Here is a 20,780-nt window from a genome sequence, read left to right as displayed (position 1 = left end):
TTAGAATAACGAGAGCTTTCATTTAAAATTAAGAAAAAAGGGCTGGCCCCTATAATTAGGGGTCAGCAGCTCATACACGTATTTTTCTGATAGCAAAAATCGTTATCATTTTATGAAAAAAAATTAATTCAGTTATTGTTAATATATTAAATAATGTCATTTGGTATCAAATTTAAAAAGTTCTGTGCCCTATTTTTTTCAAATTTCATAAAACAAATATGTGTGAATCGTAACGTTACATGAACGAGTTAATTTGTCTACCCAGACACACAAGCGAACAAATGCCGTTTTAAAGCTGAAGCGCCGCGATTTAAATAGCCAGTTAGAACATTCAATATCGCTTAGAGTCCTAAAATCGGGGGTTACTCTAAAGGTTCGCTATGCGTGACTGATTTTAGGCGAGTGTGGTCGAGATGTAAACATTTCGGGGAGTACGTGTCAAAAGTAAAGAAACGGGAATTCCGAACTGAATAGCAAAAAAAAAACAAAAAAAAAAAACAAGTACCACTCTTATCCACAAAATAACATGAATTTTGTGCAGACATAGTGTATATAAAGAGATACACTGGCCATTTCTCTTTCTTTCGAACGCGGTCGCGTACGTTCACAGGTAGACGAATTATAGAAGAAAGTACATTGAGTGGATTCCTGGCGATACAGAAGATAGCGAGTATAGTTGCAGCACCCAAATACGATACAAAGTAAGTAAGAAGTGTTTCCGACACTATTCCTAAACAATTTCCACATGTTTATTAGTTTATAAAAACTAACTCGTCATGCAGCCATTATCCGTGCTCGAACTGCTATAAAGTGAACATTGCGCAAGACCGGTATTTTGAAACCGAAAGTTCGATTAGGGGAGAAGTAATTTATAAACAGGGAAATTTCTTTGAAGTCCCAAACGCATAAAGATAAGTTACATATAATTGTTTTATGTATTATTAGCGTGAAATCCAATGCACAATCAATAAAATAACATCTTTTCTTATTATTTGCTTTTGAAATAATATATAAGATATATGTTATCCCACCTCAATTTACGCGATTCACATGTAATTTGTAATGTTGCTTAGAAGTGATATGATATCTGTCATGTTTTGCGCAGTGCATTCATTGCCGTCTTGACTATGCATTTCATTTTAAATGAATGCTGTTACTTACAACGTGAGCTTTGACTAAGCTATGTTTACTATAATTCTATATTATTTTTACGATCTCGAAGCATACTTTTTAAAACTATATACTGGCCTTAGATCAGTCCTTCACCTATACATGTATAGTCGCATGTAGGAGAAGGGGATCAAACTGACCTTATACCACATGGTTACATGTACAGTTAGTTTTTGTTTGTATTTAGGTTGTATAGGTTCACTCCAGCACGTTATTTTATGAGTTATAGTTGTGTTACAATGCACTGGTGAGAAATTGTTGTTATTAGCCTAACGTTATGCCAGTATATTTATAATGACTTTTATCTGGACATCATATACCCGATTTAGAAATTTTTTGCAGGTTTCTTATCTTTTGAACATGGAAGACCAACTTGTGGAGAATATGGAGATAGATGAAGATACATGTAATTATAGCTCAGAGGTATATAATATTAAATTTAAATGAAGATGGTTAGTGCCAAAAGCCATTTAACAATGTATTTATACAGCATGTGAATAACAGAATTGAATATTTATATATTTTTTAATTATGATGCGTTTTTGCAGAGTGTAATGGTTAGACCAGAAACATAAATAACATGAATGTTATTTATATCTCTGGTTAGACTACTACCGTTGCACACACCAGAAAGCTCAATTGGTAGATCACATGACCAGTAGATTCAGGGTCCCAGGTTCTAGTCCTTGTCTCGTCTGTCATGATATTTCCATCTTACTTTTATAGTATTGAAATCTTTTTGAATTTACAAATTTAATAGTACAAAAAGGCAAATTTACATGTGATATACTTCATGCGTGATGATGCTTTTGTACTATGAATGTGTCTGTTCCTCTCTCATAGGGAATGTACCCTCTTTATTCAAACAAAAATAAATCGTAATACATGTACAAATCTCAGAATGCCTAATTAGGTTTTTAGTTGGCTCAATGAAATTTATCAAATTTTGATAATATAGTTAACCAATATAAGATCTTTGAAAATTAGTTTCTGTGCAACAGGCTATTAGGAGATGCTGTTATGTTATATGTCTATTCCCCCTAGGAGGATGATGAAGTCAATGAATTGATAAGAGAGATATTTGGTGATGAAGAATCATTGGAAGAGGAGCATGAGGAGGAGTATGAAGATGGAAATGAAATGTGGAATGAGACACGGTATAAACTATGTATCAATATACAAAAATAGAAGATATAATAACCTGGACTTAGCATTCATATGTACTTGATATATGTTTACATATATAATATTTATTTTGCTACAATGTATGCTAAAATTACCATAAATGAACCCATTATAACATGATTCAGTAAGTTGTGTAATAGTACATGTTTTTTTTCTAAAATATCATAAGTTACATATGATTATATAAAACTGTATCAATACATGTATTTCTAGAGAAAACTATGAAGATGAATACTCTCTTTTTATGCATTTAATTCATTGTGTTCATATGATCTGACTGAAATGTATTAATCCTTTTTCTAGGATGTTGGTAACAAACAGAGATTGGTGTGGAAGCATGAAATTTTACACCAACTGTCGACAAACCTGGGCTGTGGAAAACTTTTTTAGCCATACACTCCTTCATTACTGTCCAAAACAGAAATCCTATGGTTATGACGCCTATCATATTAGGAACATGCTGGCTGTCATGGACCACAACAACCACCTTGGAAGGATGCCATTGGTTGGACAGGATGGAGAAGTGTATGCTAAAGGCCAGGTATCCAGGAGGACCAAACAGTGGGTTGCATATGAGGAGAAAGCACCAAAAGATTTTAAATATATTCCATGTTAGAAACGTAAAAAATTTGTGAAGCCGGGAAAAAATGATTTAATGAGAATCTGTATTTGTTTAAATGTTAAATCACTATAATGAAAATACTAATGTAGAGCTGTCAATCAAAATACCATTTATTAATTTTAGACACACCATAATTGGTCAGATTTTCTCATAGCTTTTAAATTTTTGATTGCATGTCATTAGAAATTCTTCACATCCACATTAGAACATTCATCTATTGTAAATCATAGGACATGGGTCATGTGATTTTCATAACTACAATGTTTATATGAGTATACTTATACATTGTATCTTGAGGTACATCATATGCAGAGTCCTGTACATTCATTTACTTTATATATCCAAGTACACTGTATACTGTACAAATTTACATTCAATTTTTGAAATACTTATCACCAGGTACTGGTATATTTTTTTCAGAACTGATGGCTGCTTGCATGAGAGCAACATATGGTGTTTCTAAAACCAAGTTCAGAAAGAGTAGAAAATCCATATCTTTGGATTCAGTTGCCAAGAATCTTTCTGGGGAAACCAATCCGGGATCACGAATCCTTTTAGCCAAGATGCGGAGCAGAAAAAAGACAGGTGAGAATAAATGAATTCATTCAATATTTATTCAGAGTCATCAGGATTAGCAGAATGATAAACCCTGTATTGTCCGCTTGCCTCAGGAAAACGTCTTCACACGGCAACACAAACACAGGCAGGAACTGGTATTCGCCTTCCAGCTCCCAGCCGCCCATGTTGCCACAGGACAAAGTTTCTGTAGGCCTGGTTTCTGAATGTGGACAGTTGATAACTAGGATCTTGGTTGGTCCGAAAACTCCAATTCAAAATGTTGGCAAAATCCAATACATCATGCATCAAGCACAAATTTCTGATTTCGGGTTTTGAGGTGATGCATGGAAATTGCCTACAACAGATGTTCATGCGGGGATCATCAAAACTTCGACATACCCCACATGAACACCATTGCACATTTGAATTAGAGTTTTCATTCCTTCCACTATCCTCCATCTGCCTCATTAGAAAAGGTCCTACAAAATCTGGTTCGGCAGCTGTCATGATTTTTATTCTTTGCCGCAGTTCGTCAACAGGCATACTGTCAACAGCATTCTATAAAAAAAAAATTAAAAACTGTGATGTAAAAAAAAAATATCCAAAATTTGTTTTCTGTGTATCATTTTGTGAAAAAAAATCAGTGAAATACATTTCATACCATCAACGAAACACTAAGCTCTTGGTCTTTGATGTTTTCAGGGCCAGCCGCCAAAGAAAGCTGTTGATTGCGTCTAACTCCTTCATTCTGGATCACATTACGACAGCTGTTTGACGCATATGGATGATGTCGATGCTACAAAATACAACAAAATATTATTCCCTCTCTATCTAGGAGGACCTCATCGTGGTGGGAGGGTGAACATCAGCAATTGGTGGCCAAACACTCCTAGAATTTACATATATACATGTACTTACTGTGCTCACTGGCCTAGTTTGGGTTGACTTGTACTGGCAGTTTGTGTTCTTACAATTACTGCACGGTCTCCGCTTGCACACACAACTTTTACACTTCCCCCTGTTATCACAAGGACAGCATCTCTACAAAAAAGATTTGTATATTGAATGTTTCAGGATTTTTTTTATTTTGAGTGATATTTATATATCTTTCATACTGGTGTGTAATAAAACAATATTTCTGTTTATGCATATATTGGGCCTTTGCCAATTATTGTAATTGTGTTTGTCTCCATGAAATATATGTATTTATATTTGTGCTTCGAGTTTTGAATTGATAGATATTATAATCTAATTAGAAATTTGGGATCAATCATTTATCAAATATTGCTCATAAACATAACTACATGTAAAGTTTTTATGATTATTTGAAGAGATAATAGGCCTGTTATTGTCAAAAACTATAAAGATTTCAGCATCAGTAAACTCATTGTATAAAAAATAATTTCTCATCATACTTCTTGTCCTCTCTTTGCCTCCCCCAGTCATTATTGTAGAGACAATACACCATTTTATTGCAGTCAAAAATATGACCGTTTATGCCCATTTTTTCAGCTAGGTAAATTCTTGTTTTTGTAAGAATATTTTCAAATTAATTTCAATTCACATGCACCACAGCATATTTAAAAATTTTTTTTTTTTGGGGGGGAGGGGGTGGCTGTCTGGAACCTCCTCCCTCATGCTACCATTTGATGCGATAAAGAGGTGGGATTTCAGTCATATGGAAATTGTTAACTTTATGTATTTTAGTAAAATTTTCCCCAAAGAGTTCAAAGTCTCTAAAACGATTCCTTATGGGGAAGATATGATCCGCCCGTTTGTTTTGTTCATCTCCCACTTTCATTTTGAAGAAATAATTACTGCTCCCTGATCTGAATTCTACAAACGCTTGAAATCTGCAAACATCTCATGGACTAAGATGTTTTGATTTCATGGCTGCACGTGTCAGAACGTGGCACCTGCGTATTATTATAACTGTAGGAACATGGATTTATCAAAAGTGTTACGTGCATTGAAGTGATTTGCTTACTTGTGCACTAGCTGATGATGCCATGTCTTTGCCTGGTCACCCAATTCTTCGAAAATATTAGTCCGGTACTCGGGTGTGTATCGTACTGGATCGATATACTCGAGTGCTCGATACGTATTCGCGTGACCACGCAGCTCTATTTTGGAAAGCAAATGCATTGAGGCATGACCATACACATAGCGTATATACCGATTCTAGACTCTGCGTTAGTTCATTTACTTTGGTATCTAAACCAGCCGTTTAAATCGCGGCGCTTCAGCTTTAAGGCCCAGGCATTTACTGCATTACATTGTGTTGCGTCTTAGATAAATTGTTGTGATTCAATTTCATTTTTTTTTTCATCTAGGCTATATCATTTATGAATTCAACTACTTATTTAACATGTTCTAATCGGCCACGCAGAACAAATGTTTGTAATGTTTGTCGCAGACCCGCGAATGTAAACAGTAACAAACGGCATTGTAGAAAAGAGAGAGCGTAATGCAGAAGATAAGTTGTGCATTTTTCGGTGTACACGTGCATTTTCAAGTTACTGTGAAACATATGAACATGCACAGGGAACAATACTACATATTTGTATAAGGAGGGATATATTCTCGTGTGAATCGTTTACGAGAAAATTCTGACAGCCACACTTCTGTCGACCATGTCGACGGATGTTTATGTTTCCATTGATCAGCCGTTGATAAGCTACGAGTAATAAAGTGGAAAAGATGGACATTAAAGTGTGTGATCTATCTATGTGGATGTTACTGAAGAAGGTGAGGCTTTTTTATTCCTTTTAAAGTTTGTTGTGTATAGTGGTTAAAATGTCAGCATGTTAACTTGTTAACATTTAGTCTATAGATGTTCATGTAAGTACGTGCACACTGTCACTGATGTATGTTATTTTTCTAGTCCAGACCACAGGAGTTTGAATTTTTATCAATAAAGCCAAAAAACTTACTTTATTGACTGACCCATGAGCTATGCGTAAGCATAGCGAACAGGAATGCAACGCGTTTTTGGGAAAATCCGCTATTTCGCCTTGACACACCGCTTTTTTAGTATCAATCGTCAACATTCATGTCCAACATCGTTTCTATACTGAAATATGCCTTTTAACCCCGCTCGAATGCTGTCAATACCCACTTTCTTCGATTTCCCACACACTTTTGTTTTACCGAGAAGCCATTGCGTGACGTCACATTTACTCCGAACAGAACAGATAAACATTGGTTTGTCTTTGATTAAAAAAAATAAAGGTTGTCAATTATTGTGTTTATATTTCTTTTTATAATTAAATGAAATTAATTTTAATACTTATTATCCCCGATTAATTTTTTTACGACAAGAAACCATGTCGAGTTCAAAAACAAAGGGCGATAATTTCAGTTGCATGTGCGCGAAATTTTGAATTGAGAAACTTCGTCATGTCCAACAACTTTGCTGTTGCGCTTTGGTAAGTTGGTGATAATGTAAATTAAAATTAATAATGAATAATTCATGCCAAATCAAATTTCACATAATTCTGCCTCCATACAATGTATATCTTCATAACTAAAGTACTGTGAAATTCCAAATCTTTATTTGGGGTAAATTTTATTAATTTTTTAATGTATGAAGAGACCTATGATTTTCTACATGAAATGTGAATTGTCCCATATATAATAACTTAACAATCCTTTATAGATCTATGAAAAAAAGTTTAATAAGTAATTAACCTATAGTTTTTCATCTAACCATGAAAATTTGACCCCTCAAAAATCACAGATTTTTCAGTAAATCATTTCTTACAGTGCTTAAATTGTTTTGAATGAACTGATATACTGGGAGATTACATTGTTGTGTGTGATATGACAGATATAATACTGTATAAACTTGTCATTTCTTATAAAAATGCAGTTTTAGCAAATATCTAATAATATTGACATTTTCCAGTGTCTTGTCTGTGATAACACTACGTACATGTATTGATTTTGTACTATATAACCCATAACTTCAAATGACGCCAAATTGAGGCGACAGCGGGGTTTGCTTATTTATAATTAAATATTTAATCGTACGATGGCTTAAAATTATATAAATATAAGTAATAAGGAATCATTCTTTGAATATTATGAGGTGATAATATCAGTCGGGGCGTGATCAAATCTATCATAAAGCCCTTCGGGCTTTATTGGATTTGATCACGCCCCGAACGAAATTATCACCTCATAATACTCAAAGAATGATTCCTTATTCGTTAAGTACATCAACATAATTTAAGTAGTGGTTAAGGAGCTTCAGGACACTGTTATATAAAAAACTTGTGGTAATTAAGTATCAAGATGTGGTTTTGATGAATCCTGAGAAAACAAAATTTACTTTTTTAATCTCAAGTTCTTTTATAAAACAGGTCTCTGACCTTTGTGTCACAGGTTCATATCCCAAGTAGAAAATAGCCATCCCATGGCAAAGTCAAAGTCAGTTATTTAGCAGTTCATTAACCTTACCAGTTTAACAATCTTAGCAGTTCTTAAGCAGTTTTTAAACCTTCTCTGTACTGCTGAGCACATTGAAATTACTCTTTGAACCTTTGAATAAAATAGGCAGTTTACTAAGCCTTACCAGTTGATAGGCAGTTTCTGATAGTTCGTTAGCAGTTCATAAGCAGTTATTTTGGCAAAACTGCTCCCATGTATTCAGCATAACTGTTTATGAACTGCTCTGTTAACTGTTAAGAACTAGCAGTCCATAAGCAGTTACTTTAACCATCCATCAAAATAACTGTTTATGAACTCAATAGCAAATTTCCTAAAGTTATCACAATTAAGCAAAAAAGCATTATCATTTATCAACAATTTTTTTTATTACAAAATGCACACATTCTAAGCAAATTTACTGTGATGATGTATTTTACAACACTAAGGTACATTATATCAACAATCCAAATTCTACAATATATGATAAAAAATCTATAGCTCTTGACAAGTTTACCACTTAGTTAATAAATATACTTTTGCAATATGTTCATGCTAATGACAAATTATTTTGATATGTTATTCAGTTCATTCACTATAGATTAAGAGGTCACGAATCTAATGAACCGTAAAAATAAATTGTTACCACTGTACCACTTACTTGATTTCAAAATAAATATACTGTAAAACAAAAATGACATAGCCAGACGTTCTACAAGTTTTCAAATGCCAAATAAAGTCACTGAATCCCAATTACTCTCCATATGGCATGGTTAATGGACATATTTTTTTTTAAAAAGCCACTTTCGTTTATTATTTAATATTTTATATTGCCTTCCTTGACAATTAATTTGCATATGTGTAAACATTCCTGCATGCACATGCAAACATATACTTACAAAATTACAAATTATTCTAACTGAAGAGTTAACCATCCCAATGATTACATATAGGAAAAAACCCTGGGAATAACAATAATCCTCTTTAACAAAAAATTAATTCACATTTGCAGAATATGTGTATATTTATCACATACATAGTCCCTTGAATGAAAATTAAGTCTCATACTGGGGTTCACTGTTCACCAGTTATAGTCGAGCTGGTCAATTGACGATTCTGGTTTTTGTAAAAAGATGCGGCCAAAGTCCTCGAATGTTTCAATTTTGGTGATGTGTACAGTTTTTTTTCTTTTATTGGTCACCTTGTTGGTCACTACTTTATTGAAGTCTGTGACGGAGAGTTCTTCCCACTGATTTTTTTTTGCAGTAGTGTGTGATGTATCCTGCATAAAGACAAAATAAATACACTTATTTATGTCGTTTTACATACAATTTAGCTATCCTTATACACTTTAATTCAGTTGAATTGACAATCGCTGCCAAACAAATATATATTAAATTATTATATGAAAATTAATTTATTGGTTTAAATACAGACCTCTGACTGCATCAACTTTTAATTTATTAAGTGGTGGCTTTTTGTCATCTCCACTTTTCCTTAGTCCAAGCCCAGATGAGTTTGCAAGTTCTTCATCTTTGAAAACACAACCGAGAATTGAATTCAGCAAGGTCATTGCTGGTTTCTTAGACGACTCGGCTTGTATGATTGCTTGTCTTTCTTTTATCTTGTCCACTAAGACAGAGTCAAACTTTCCTGGATTGTTTGGATCCTTGATCAGCAATCCAAGGTTTTCCTGATAAAGAATAGTAGGTAATAAAGTAACTACATTGTTCTTTGATAAAGTTTTTTTACGATTGAGGAATGTACATTTTCTTTTAATGCATTTGAATTTTAGCCTATGACATATGTCATGCAAAAGACTAGCTAGATAATAAAACATTTATTTTAACTGGTCACTTTATTTTCTTCATTACCTCAGGTTGTATATGCAGAATTCTGGTGCTCAATCATTCCAAAACAACTGATCATGCAAAAACAAAAGGAAAACTATGTTAAAATCTACAATTTGCTTGTTAAAAGGCTGCTTGCTTTTAGATTTGGGATTTTTCATCATCATCATTATTTATAAGCATGACTAACACATGGCAATATATTTAAAAAGAAAAAACAAAACGGTAATTTATAAACAATCGTGCTACATAAAACCATGCATCCACACCTCTTGAATTGATTTGGAAGGAAGTTCAGTCTCCAAACAGCTAGATGAGCTCATATCAGCAAATGAAGCATTTGTGGAGAGAAAGCTGGTGGCACAACTGTTGTCCCTATGTTCATGGACAGAGCCTTCCATTAACACACCTGCAATTCTGTTAAGGATCCTTCCAGCAACATAAGCCTCTTCACTTGATATTGCCAAAACTAAAATTGGAAAAAAATTATGGTAAACTATGATACAATTGGTATTGCCTTTAAAAAAATAAATAAATATGCAAACAATTTGAGCTGTTTTTATTAATTATAAAACAAAGACAATGAAAGACTCATATAAATACTATTGCAAAGGACTTCTTTGGGTGAACTAGTCATAACATTTGTCTCTTCAGGATTAGTCGTTACTAAATTGTAACCATCGCCATGATCATGCTGGTCCATATCGAGTAGAATTTCCGAGGACTGAACAAATGTTCCATCCCACCTAGATTGCGGGGTTTTCACTGGGGAAATATTTTCAAATGAGTTTAAGTTCATGTAGGTGTCATTTCCAGATGAAAGGTAATGGGAAACATTGGAAACATGTTTTCTTGGACTGAATCGAGTAGGGATCATTTGATTTGAAGATGACGTTATTGGATAGGCAATGGTAGAATTTGGATCAAAATTCTGTGGGTCTGATCCTGAGGCAAAGTTTGGTTGAAATTCATCAGTTTTGGTTGTGCTGTTTTTGATTTTCTTAGGGGTTGAAGATTTTCTTTCCAGTTTGTCTGAAAGGGTGGTCTTTTCAATTATATAAGAGGTTGAGGTTTTTCTTTCCAGTTTGTTAGGTGTTTTTTGGCAGCTCAAGTTACTTTCCAATTTTGTTGGCGTTTCCTGGGTAGTTGCGGAACTTTGTTTTTTGGGAGATATTTTCTTTAGGGAGATCTGTTTTTGGGGGGAAGATTTCTTTGAAGTTGAGGAGCAAGATACTGATTTTAATGAATTTTTCGAATGTGCATTGTCGCCACCAACCAATTCCATCATTTCTGCTAGTTTTTCTGGGTGAATTGCTGGCTTAGTTGCCAATGTTGAATTGGACGTTTTTTCCTGAACTGGCTGCTTTTTCCTGCTCTGTTTGGCTTTCTTTGTTTTAGATGGTGCTTCAGGTTCTGTCAAAGTGTGGTGACAAGCAGGCTTTTTGGTGGCATTCTCTTGCAATTCTAAAATAGCTGCTGCCATTTTTCCAGCTGAGTCCCTTTTCCGATTGATGGTTCCATGTTCCAGGATTATTTGGTCTAAAGACAATCCACTTTGCATTTCCTTTTGGCATTTTTCGGCGATTTCAGTTGCTTTTCTTTTAACTGGAATAAATTAATAAAAATCAGTATTCTAATAATTCTAATAAATAAAATATACATTTGCAGTTTAAGCCACATGAAATCTCGCCCGTCCCTCTGAAAGTGGCCCGCCCAACCCCAATGTATTAGATTTTATCTAATAAAAAAAAAATGTGCAAAAAAAAAAAAAATTGGGTGGGTAACTTGGTATACAACAAATTCAGAACACTTTAACGGCTGCTTAACATGTTGATCAACGTTTGATTCCAGTCATACGCTCACGAAGCTCACTGGTAGGATATTTTTTTCAAGAAATTGATAAAATCGCCGACTCGTTTGGAGAGAGAGAGAGAGAGAGAGAGAGAGAGAGAGAGAGAGAGAGAGAGAGATTTTACGGGAAATGTGCAGTTCTATTTAGTTGTTACTAACTTCCAAGACCCATGAGACACCCCAAAGAAAATATTCATACCTTGCCCGATGCATATGATTGTTCCTTTGTAGTTTTCAGTGATATAGACCTCTTTTCCGTTGTCCCCAATTTCCAGCGTCTCAAAAGGCACTGAACAAGAATCCCCAGCCTTTGCTTTCTCAATATTTTCTAGTTTCACTTTGGTTTTTGCAACTGAGTTAAATTGTTGATCGTAATCAAAATAAATCACATAAAATTCCGCCATTCTGCGAAATTTGAATGTAACCTTTGTTCGACTGTTCGAGATCGAGCGGGAAAGCAAAAAGTCAGTCCTGCAACAAATCGTATACCGCATCGACAGCAAATGGAACGAAGTGATTGGTGGATAATATTTTTACAATAAAACTTCCATATTAATGTTGTAAAAAATGTTAAGTAAGTAAATTGTTAGAATACCTTTAATTATTTAATAATATTCAATGATAAGTGGATTTTTCCTTTTTTTTTATTTTAGCTTATAAATGCATCATGGGTAAAAAATGTAATACGATAACATCCGGTTTTACAAAACGCGTGGAAAATTCAAAATAGAGATCTAAGATCTACAAGAAGTCAAGAACCGCATTCATTATGGCTAGTCAAAGAAAACTAGCAAACAAAAAGCAGAAAATTGAGGTAAACAATTGTTATTTTCTTTCAAATATTATATAATAATATGTATACATTTAATAAAGTGGAGCTTATGATGATTGAAAATCGTAACGCAATGTTTACATGATACATCATAATAATGTCGCCGAATGCAAATTTATGTAGAGTCCACTAGAACCTGTGACTTTTGGAGAATATTCAACGATAGCTGAAGCACCAGTGCCAGTGATGGATGTGACAGAAGTCAGTGTTCCCGACATTGCTCCTGCAGGCGGCATTGAAATTAACACGGACGAAGTATGTACTAAATTTAAAGTTGCAAATAGTCTGATAGCGTTGTTAATTTGGGAAATTCATTGTCATGATTGTGCCATTTAGACCACATTTATATATAATTCATAGGACACTCGCCTCACATCTGCATATTTATCATAATAAAGCGATAAATCTATAATATACATGTGCATTTTTATATTATACATGTGCATTTATATACCTTTATATTTTTATTAATTTATTTAATTATCAATACAGACGGTAGTACACCTAACAAGCTGTTCAGAATATGAAAGGGAACCACAAAACCAAGGCAATGACAAGCAAACAAGCAACAGTAAGTGAAATATAGTCGAGAGATTGGCCCAAACTTTGGCAATATTAATTATTGTTTTTCAATATTTATTTATATTAAATATTATTTAAAATGGAATGGGAAATACTCCTATATTAATTTTATGATTAATTTCTCTATCAAGGATTTGTGGAGGAAACTGACCACAGAGGAGGAAAGTGTACCCTGTGATGCCAAAGTCAGGCCAGTCATTGAAAATGTAACTGCTGAGTTTGTTCCATTTGAAACCTTAGTTACTATAAATGCAAGAAATGATATCAATTACATCCCGCCTATCATTGATAATGATTTATCAGAGGATGATGCCTCAGAAGTTGATGAAGTCTACAGAGAACAAAACTATGCAGATGAAGATGAAGAAGAACATTATGTCACCATGATTCAAGACTCTGTTGCCAGTATCTTTACTGAGGAAATACCTGAGGTGCCATGTGAAACCAGAAAAAGATGTATGCTCCTCCGAACTTTATGCAGGGACGTCAAGAAAACTTGGAGTTGTATTACTGATGATATGTAGTTTGAGCATCCGCTTCAAACTGTCAGATGAGACATTAAACTACATCATTAGTATAATTGCAATGCTCTTACCCTCTGGACACAACATGATCAAGAGTGTGTACGTGCTAAAAGAACATCTAAGGAAATTTGTAAGCTTCCCTACCATTCACTATCTGTGTTCTTTTTGTGGAACACATGTTGAGAAGGATTCTAAAAGGTGTACAAATCAGTTCTGTTTGAAGGACCTTTCTCAGCCAGGAGCAGTTGGATATTTTATTCAACATTCAATCATAAAACAACTGCAACTTATGTGTAAAAGGAATTCATTTTTGGAGAAAATACGTTCTCACAGATTCAAGCATTACCAAGAAAATGAGGGAAACACCATCAAAGATGTGTATGATGGAACTAATTACAGAGAAGCTTTCAGAAAAGGTTTCCTAAGCGATCCGAACTCTATCTCGTTCTCACTAAATACAGATGGAGTACAGATATTTAAAAGTTCAATGGTCTCTATGTGGCCTGTTTACATGCTCATTAATGAACTGCCATTATCTGAAAGAAAACTGAAAGAAAACATTATATATTATGGATTGTGGATTTCATCTAGGAAACCAATTATGTGGAGCTTTCTTAAACCCCTCCACAAAGAAATGTGTGAATTAGAAGATGGTGTGTGTATGAAAGACTATAAGGAAACATCATTCCGTTTGAGAGCAACAGTACTAAACTGTGTGTGTGACTTGCCTGCTCGATGTATGATGAGCAATAGTATGCAGTTTAATGGTGCATATTGCTGCTGGTTTTGTCTGCAACGTGGGGAAACCTATACAACTAACAAGGGTGGGCATGTACACATTTTTCGTTATCAGAAGGATGACCCTAAAGGACCACAAAGAACTCCCGAAAATCTTCAAGATGATGTCAATTCAGTAATTAGTAATATACAGGAAAACAAGAAAGATTTTGTTGTAAGAGGTGTTAAAAGTCCATTTTGGTTTATGTTTTTGGAACATTTTCATGTTATTAATGGATTTGTTATTGATTACATGCACGGGGTTTGTGCAGGTGTAATGAAACTGCTGTTAGTGCTTTGGTTTGACAAAAAGCATAAGAATGAACCATTTTCAGTGTTTCATGCTGTATCTTTAGTTAGCAGCAGACTGAAATCAATTTGTCCAAATTTAACAATCACAAGACCCCCAAGATCCTTAAGTGATCTTACGCATTGGAAAACATCTGAATTTAGAAACTTTCTGTTTCTGTGGAGCCTACCCGTTTTGTATGGTGTTTTGCCAGAGCCTTATTATGTACATTTTTGTTTACTTGTTAAAGCCATTCATATTTTATCCAAAGAATGTATCACGCAAATGGAACTGGAATCTGCAGAAAAATGTCTTTTTAAGTTTGTTGAAAATTTTCAAAACATGTACTCAGCAAGATATTTGACAATGAATTGCCATCAACTATTGCATATTACGGATTGTGTTAGAGGAAATGGCCCACTTTTTGCAAATAATTGTTTTGTATTTGAGGATCTAAATGGTTATATATTGAAGCACATTCATGGTCCAACTGGGGTTGAAACCCAAGTCATCAATGCTATAACGAAAATGCAAGCATTGCCTAGCTTAATGGATATATATGCTGAAAAGGGCTCAAATGATGAAACTTTCCTTGTTGCAATGTTAAAGCCTAATTTCATACATAATGGAACTTTAATTAAAAAGGGAATATTTCTGTAGGTCAGACATACAGAAAGATGCTCTCAAATGTTGAATTTTTAGCAGTGTCTGCTTTGGTTACTGTTTTTTCACCCAATGTTACTGAGTTCAGAAGAATATTTATAACTAAACTTGCGTGCCCTGTATATGGCACAGCACATGGAAGATTAAACAAAAAGAATCAAAGTGTTGTAAAATATTCTGTAGAAAATGATACAATACAGATAGAATTTGGTATTGTGAAAAGTTTTATACAAGTAGAAAGTCAAAATCAAGATGTTTATAATGTTGTTCTTCTGCACCCTTTCTCAATTGCGCATGGTTTGCAGTTTGGACAAACAGGTTGCTACAAAATTGTTTCTCAGTATGAAGACTTACAATGTATTTTTTTAACATCAATTCAGAGAGTTTGCAATATCATTCAAATAGAAGGAAATACAATTGTTACAGAATTTCCAAACTGTCATGAAAAAGACTAGTAAGCTGAGAACATTTTTTTTATTCATTTCTCTTCAGATTGTACATTGTGTGTGTTTGTGTAGTTTTTCAAAATTACTTTTCACATTAAAACTATTCATTGTACCAAAAATATGAAGTTTTTTATTTATTTTTTAAAAACCGGGAATATTTTTAATTATCGATATTTTATAATATCTAACAAAATGTATAAATAGTGCAAAACTGCTAAGCTAGGATTATATTAATTCCCACAATATAACTGGTTTTCAGATGGAAATGAATGATCAAACTGCTTGTACAATAATACTTTTAATAAACTGCTTTCATACTGTTAAGAGAACTGGTAAATGTAACTGGCTAGATCTTAGAAACTGCTTGTACAATGATACTTTTAATAAACTGCTTTCATACTGTTAAGAGAACTGGTAAATGTAACTGGCTAGATCTTAGTATTAGGAGTTATAAACACTGAACTGCTTGAAACTGTTTGTAAACTGCCTATTTATTTGAAAACTGCCTGTGAACTGCTTATGAACTGCTTATTTAAGCAGTTCATTTTAGCATGGGATAACAACTCAATTCTACTAAATTATAAACTCATGTCACTTGTTCTGACAAGTGCTCAATAAAGACCCATTCTGCTTCTGTTGTATGACTGCTAAGCATGTCGACTACATGTAGTAATTTAATAAATATGCATTCAAAGACACCTTTCCAATGCCAATGATAATATTCAAGCATTTATTATTACCAACCAGTTTTACTTTGATGATTTAGATTTGCCCTTTCCTTTCCCTTTCCCCTTTTTGCTGCAGCCTGTACAAAACCATGAACCAGCTTTCTTTAGGAATGCCTCAGTTCCTTTGATTTTCACGCATTTGTAATGAAACCAGCCATTACATTTGTCACAAGCTAAACTTTCGTTCTTAGTCTTAGCTGGTTCCCATTCACATTCAGCCTCACATATCTTGCATATGAAGACTTCTTGCGCTGCTTCGTCAACTTTTGTTTTCTTTGCTTTGGCAGCTGATTCATCTCTGTCACCCAAAGCTTGTACCTTTGTTCGTAAGGCTTGTTTCTTTTTTCGCGGCACAGTTGTTTTAAAATGACGCAGAGCATCAACAAAGGCAATTCGTACAAAATGTTCTGTGACATCTCTAAAAAGTACCATGATAAGTGTTAAAAAGAGTTCATCTTCTATTTCAGAATCAGCACCGAGATTAACATTTTGAAACAGTGAAATCCAAGTATCAATTAATGTGTTGTCTGAATCTACAGCATCCCTACATTTTGTATGCAAATCTTCATAATATAAATGAAAATGTTTTGCACTCAGACTTTTTTGGGTGACTTGGTTTAACATTACAAAAAAATTATACACTGGCTCACTAACAATAGTGAGTCCATGAGAGGGGCCTTGTTTATACTGAATCTCATTCATGGTGTCTTCACTTGTATCAACGTCTTGCTCACTAACACGGAAACTCTTTAACATGGCCTGTTTCTTGTAATTTAGTTTACGTAGTGTTCTACTCTTTTTGCCGCACTTGCCGACTAATCTTAACACAGATTCTTTAATTCGCTTGTTGACTCTCTGTATACAGGCACCAGCAAGATACCGAATCTTCCCTTTGGCTACCGAAGATAACGTAGAAGTTATTTCTAGTTGCTCTGCTTCCATTTTTTGTTTCTGTACTATATCCCTTGCCCTCTTTTCAATCTCTTTGTCCATTAGCCAGTATGCTAATTTTGTTGACAACTTATTTTCCATATTAGTCACACATTGTTGGAAAAGTTTCTCCACAGACATCAAATGCTGATCGCTTAGAACAAAACTATTCAGTTTGGTGAATGACTGTGTCCATTGTTTCGGTGATTTTGGTTGGTCATTGATGATTTCCTTGATTTTAAAGTACAAGAAATTGATATGATCTAACATCAAACTTGATGAAAAAAAGTCCTTAGGTATGTTGACAATGTACGGTACATTTCCCATTTCATATACAAAGTCATGAATATTCCAAGGTGCTTCTAGCTGGGGGAATTCAGCTGTAATTTTCAGTTTTGAGGGACCTGGCAAATCCTCTTCAAAAGTTTGGTCTGTATGGGAGGAATGGGTGGGTTTATCAGCAAAAGATTCTTCTGAAGATTGTAATGAAAGTAGTCTTTGGTTGCAACAAAGTAAGTCATCTCTAAAATCCATAAATTGTCTATCATAAAATTCATAAACTAAATCCGGATGTTTAGTGCTTGCTGCCTTTTGATTGAAGTTAAAGATGCGTAAACCACTTGTTGTCACAGCTCGTCCAATCGCAACACCCATTTGCCCAGGGGCAAAAAACGAATAACAGTCAACTTCAACGTGGTGCAATGTTTGTCCCTGAGCACGATGAACGGTAAGTGCAAAAGCTAAAATCAGAGGAATCTGTGTACGACTGCCTAAAGTCTTCTGTTGTCTACTGTCAATTACTTCAAATGTTGTCTCGGATACTGTGACTAAGTTGCCGCTAAAGTTTACTACTGGAGGACTTCCCCTCTCTAAATGATGAACAGTCCCAGTCATCCCATTAAACAACCCATCTGCTATGTTCTTTATCAAAATTACTTTTGCACCTTTCTTCAGTAGCAGGGTTTTAGGAGCAATCAATTCAAGCAATCTTCTGACATCCCCTGAAATTGTACAAGTTAATGTTAATATGTATAGATATCATCGGGTCTCAGCTTGTTGTAAAACATTTAACACATTTTAAGCATGTCACTTGAAAAATATTGAAATGTAATCAATAGGGCCACCTAAGTCATAAATTCATAATGACCCTAAATGATTGAGAATTGATTTTTATTTCCCTCTTAATTCTTAAAATGTTTTTTCTACATTATGGCCCAACCTTCAACACTGCATGGGGCATTAGATTGATCAAATATGAATCTGTATTTAACAAGGATGCTTCATATTCATATGAATAAATATTGTTGTTTTCAAGAAGATCTGAACACCAAACTTTTTTGTTTATTTAGTATAATATATTGTATATCTACCATTAAAGAGATCATTTAGCTCTTTATTTGAACAAACTAGATTCCCCTTACACAACAATTTATAATGCTTTAGGCTTTGCTTAGTACCTTTATCTTTGGCCTTGTAGGAAACCATTTCTCCATCCATCTGTTCCAGCATATCCTGGTTGACAACACGTGTATCGAAATTTGTCCCATACAATCTCGTAATATCTTCAGGTGGAGCATCTAATGGCCTGTCCAAACTTCTCAAAAAACTGGATTGTCTCTCGAGAGGGCTTACCATCACACAATTCATTCACAGCTTTAATGAGGTTGAATTCACTCTGACGAAGAACCTGAAATATGGTTTAAAATCAAGGTTATCTTAATATTGACAATACATGCAGTAATTCTTAACTATGCCAGGTGGAGTTTCTAACTACCGGTAATACCTTGGCACAATGGAAGACTGCCACAATTGCATGTACATATTACATTATCTGCTCTTTTTTTTTATTTTCTTACCTCCAAAAGATTGATATGATGAGGAAATGTCATGTGGAATTTGTTGCTTTGGAAGCAATAACTTCCATCATCCTCATATCGGAAGTTGGGGACCCGAGGTAATTGCTTGAAATCCCCACAGCCTATGACCTGTCAGTGTAAAACAGAGTATTTGCTAACCGTATTTCAATTTTTTTTCATTAAATTACTGTACTATATATATATTAAACTTACACAACCAGTTTATAATTGTTAGCTAACAACCTCTAAGAATTTTTAATCCTTACAATAACAGAAACAAAAACATCTTGCTCTAGAAAAGTTATCGATATAATTTATTTTATAAATAATGAACAAACCTGCATTCCACCAAACACTTGATCACATCTCCTCACATGGCGGCACACAAATTCTATCATATCAAATGTACGGGCAGACAACATGCTAATTTCATCAATAACTAAACATTGTGTTTCAAGAATTCTTTTCTTGGCATCTGCAAATCGGTCATCCCCATCAAAGAGTTCTCCTAGAGTTTGGTGGGAATAACGGCCATCTAGGATTCCAGACCAATGATGTAGAGTGGTGCCCCCCACTCCTAGTTGCAGGCTAGCCATCCCCGTACTTGCTGTTACAGCAGTGACCCTCTTCTGCCTGATCTCTTTAATAATTCTTCTGCAAGAAAAAATATTACAAGTATTAAAACAGATGTATGTACTAGAATAATTGCATATATTTAAACATTTGATGGGGACATTTTACCAAAATTTTATATTCAAATGCTATTTACAATTGTTTGATTTTTTGGTCTAAATTATTTTACGTATTTAGGTGAAATGTCACAGCTCATAAGACACTGGAAAAAATGAAATGTCTGTTTGATATCCTCATTTGATAGAAATAAAATCTAACTAAGACTATAAGTTCTCCAACAGTCCTGTGACTCCTACTACAGTCAATATCTATTTCATTGTATTTATATGCACTAACCTACTACAAAATAAATAAAGATAGTATCCTAATATGCTGTCATTTCATATTACAGGTTATCACTTAGAATCCAAACCTGACGGAAATCTATTCATTGCATTACATGATGTTTACAATGCCTGGACAGAGTTTTTGAGGAAAGCAAATGGAGCCACTCCGCCAAGTATGGATGTGCTGAGTAAACTGATTACGAGACTTTTTGACATACAGCCAATGCATGTTTGCACTGGAGGAGAAAAGAGAGTGTTATTCAAAAATCTTGGTCCTCGTACAACAAACATATGTGACACTGTAAATATACCTTCTGTATGCAAAATTCAGAGCTTAGAACCAAACCTAACATTTAAGTATCCTATGCCAGTTTTGATTGACAATATTCAGCAGTATTGTTTGGTTACCTTTGAAAAAAATGACTTTACAATCGAATTAAATAAAGTGAAGTTGTAGTCAGACTTTCCCATTCCCATAGTGCAGTCCAATGTTGAAGGGATTATACACCTTGTTTCAAATATCAAATTGT

At 34.3% G+C, this 20,780-nt stretch overlaps 2 pseudogenes; one reads left to right on the top strand and one right to left on the bottom strand.

The window, feature by feature from the left end:
- Positions 1–493: 493 nt before the first annotated feature.
- Positions 494–4,751, top strand: LOC128170096 (uncharacterized; annotated as a pseudogene).
- An 11,775-nt stretch (positions 4,752–16,526) lies between these two features.
- Positions 16,527–19,826, bottom strand: LOC128170097 (uncharacterized; annotated as a pseudogene).
- Positions 19,827–20,780: the final 954 nt, after the last annotated feature.

Source organism: Crassostrea angulata, unplaced genomic scaffold (assembly GCF_025612915.1).
Source record: "Crassostrea angulata isolate pt1a10 unplaced genomic scaffold, ASM2561291v2 HiC_scaffold_311, whole genome shotgun sequence".
NCBI lineage: Eukaryota > Metazoa > Mollusca > Bivalvia > Ostreida > Ostreidae > Magallana > Magallana angulata.
The sequence above is the reverse complement of the archived record's forward strand: the minus strand, read 5'-3'. Positions and strand labels throughout refer to the sequence as shown.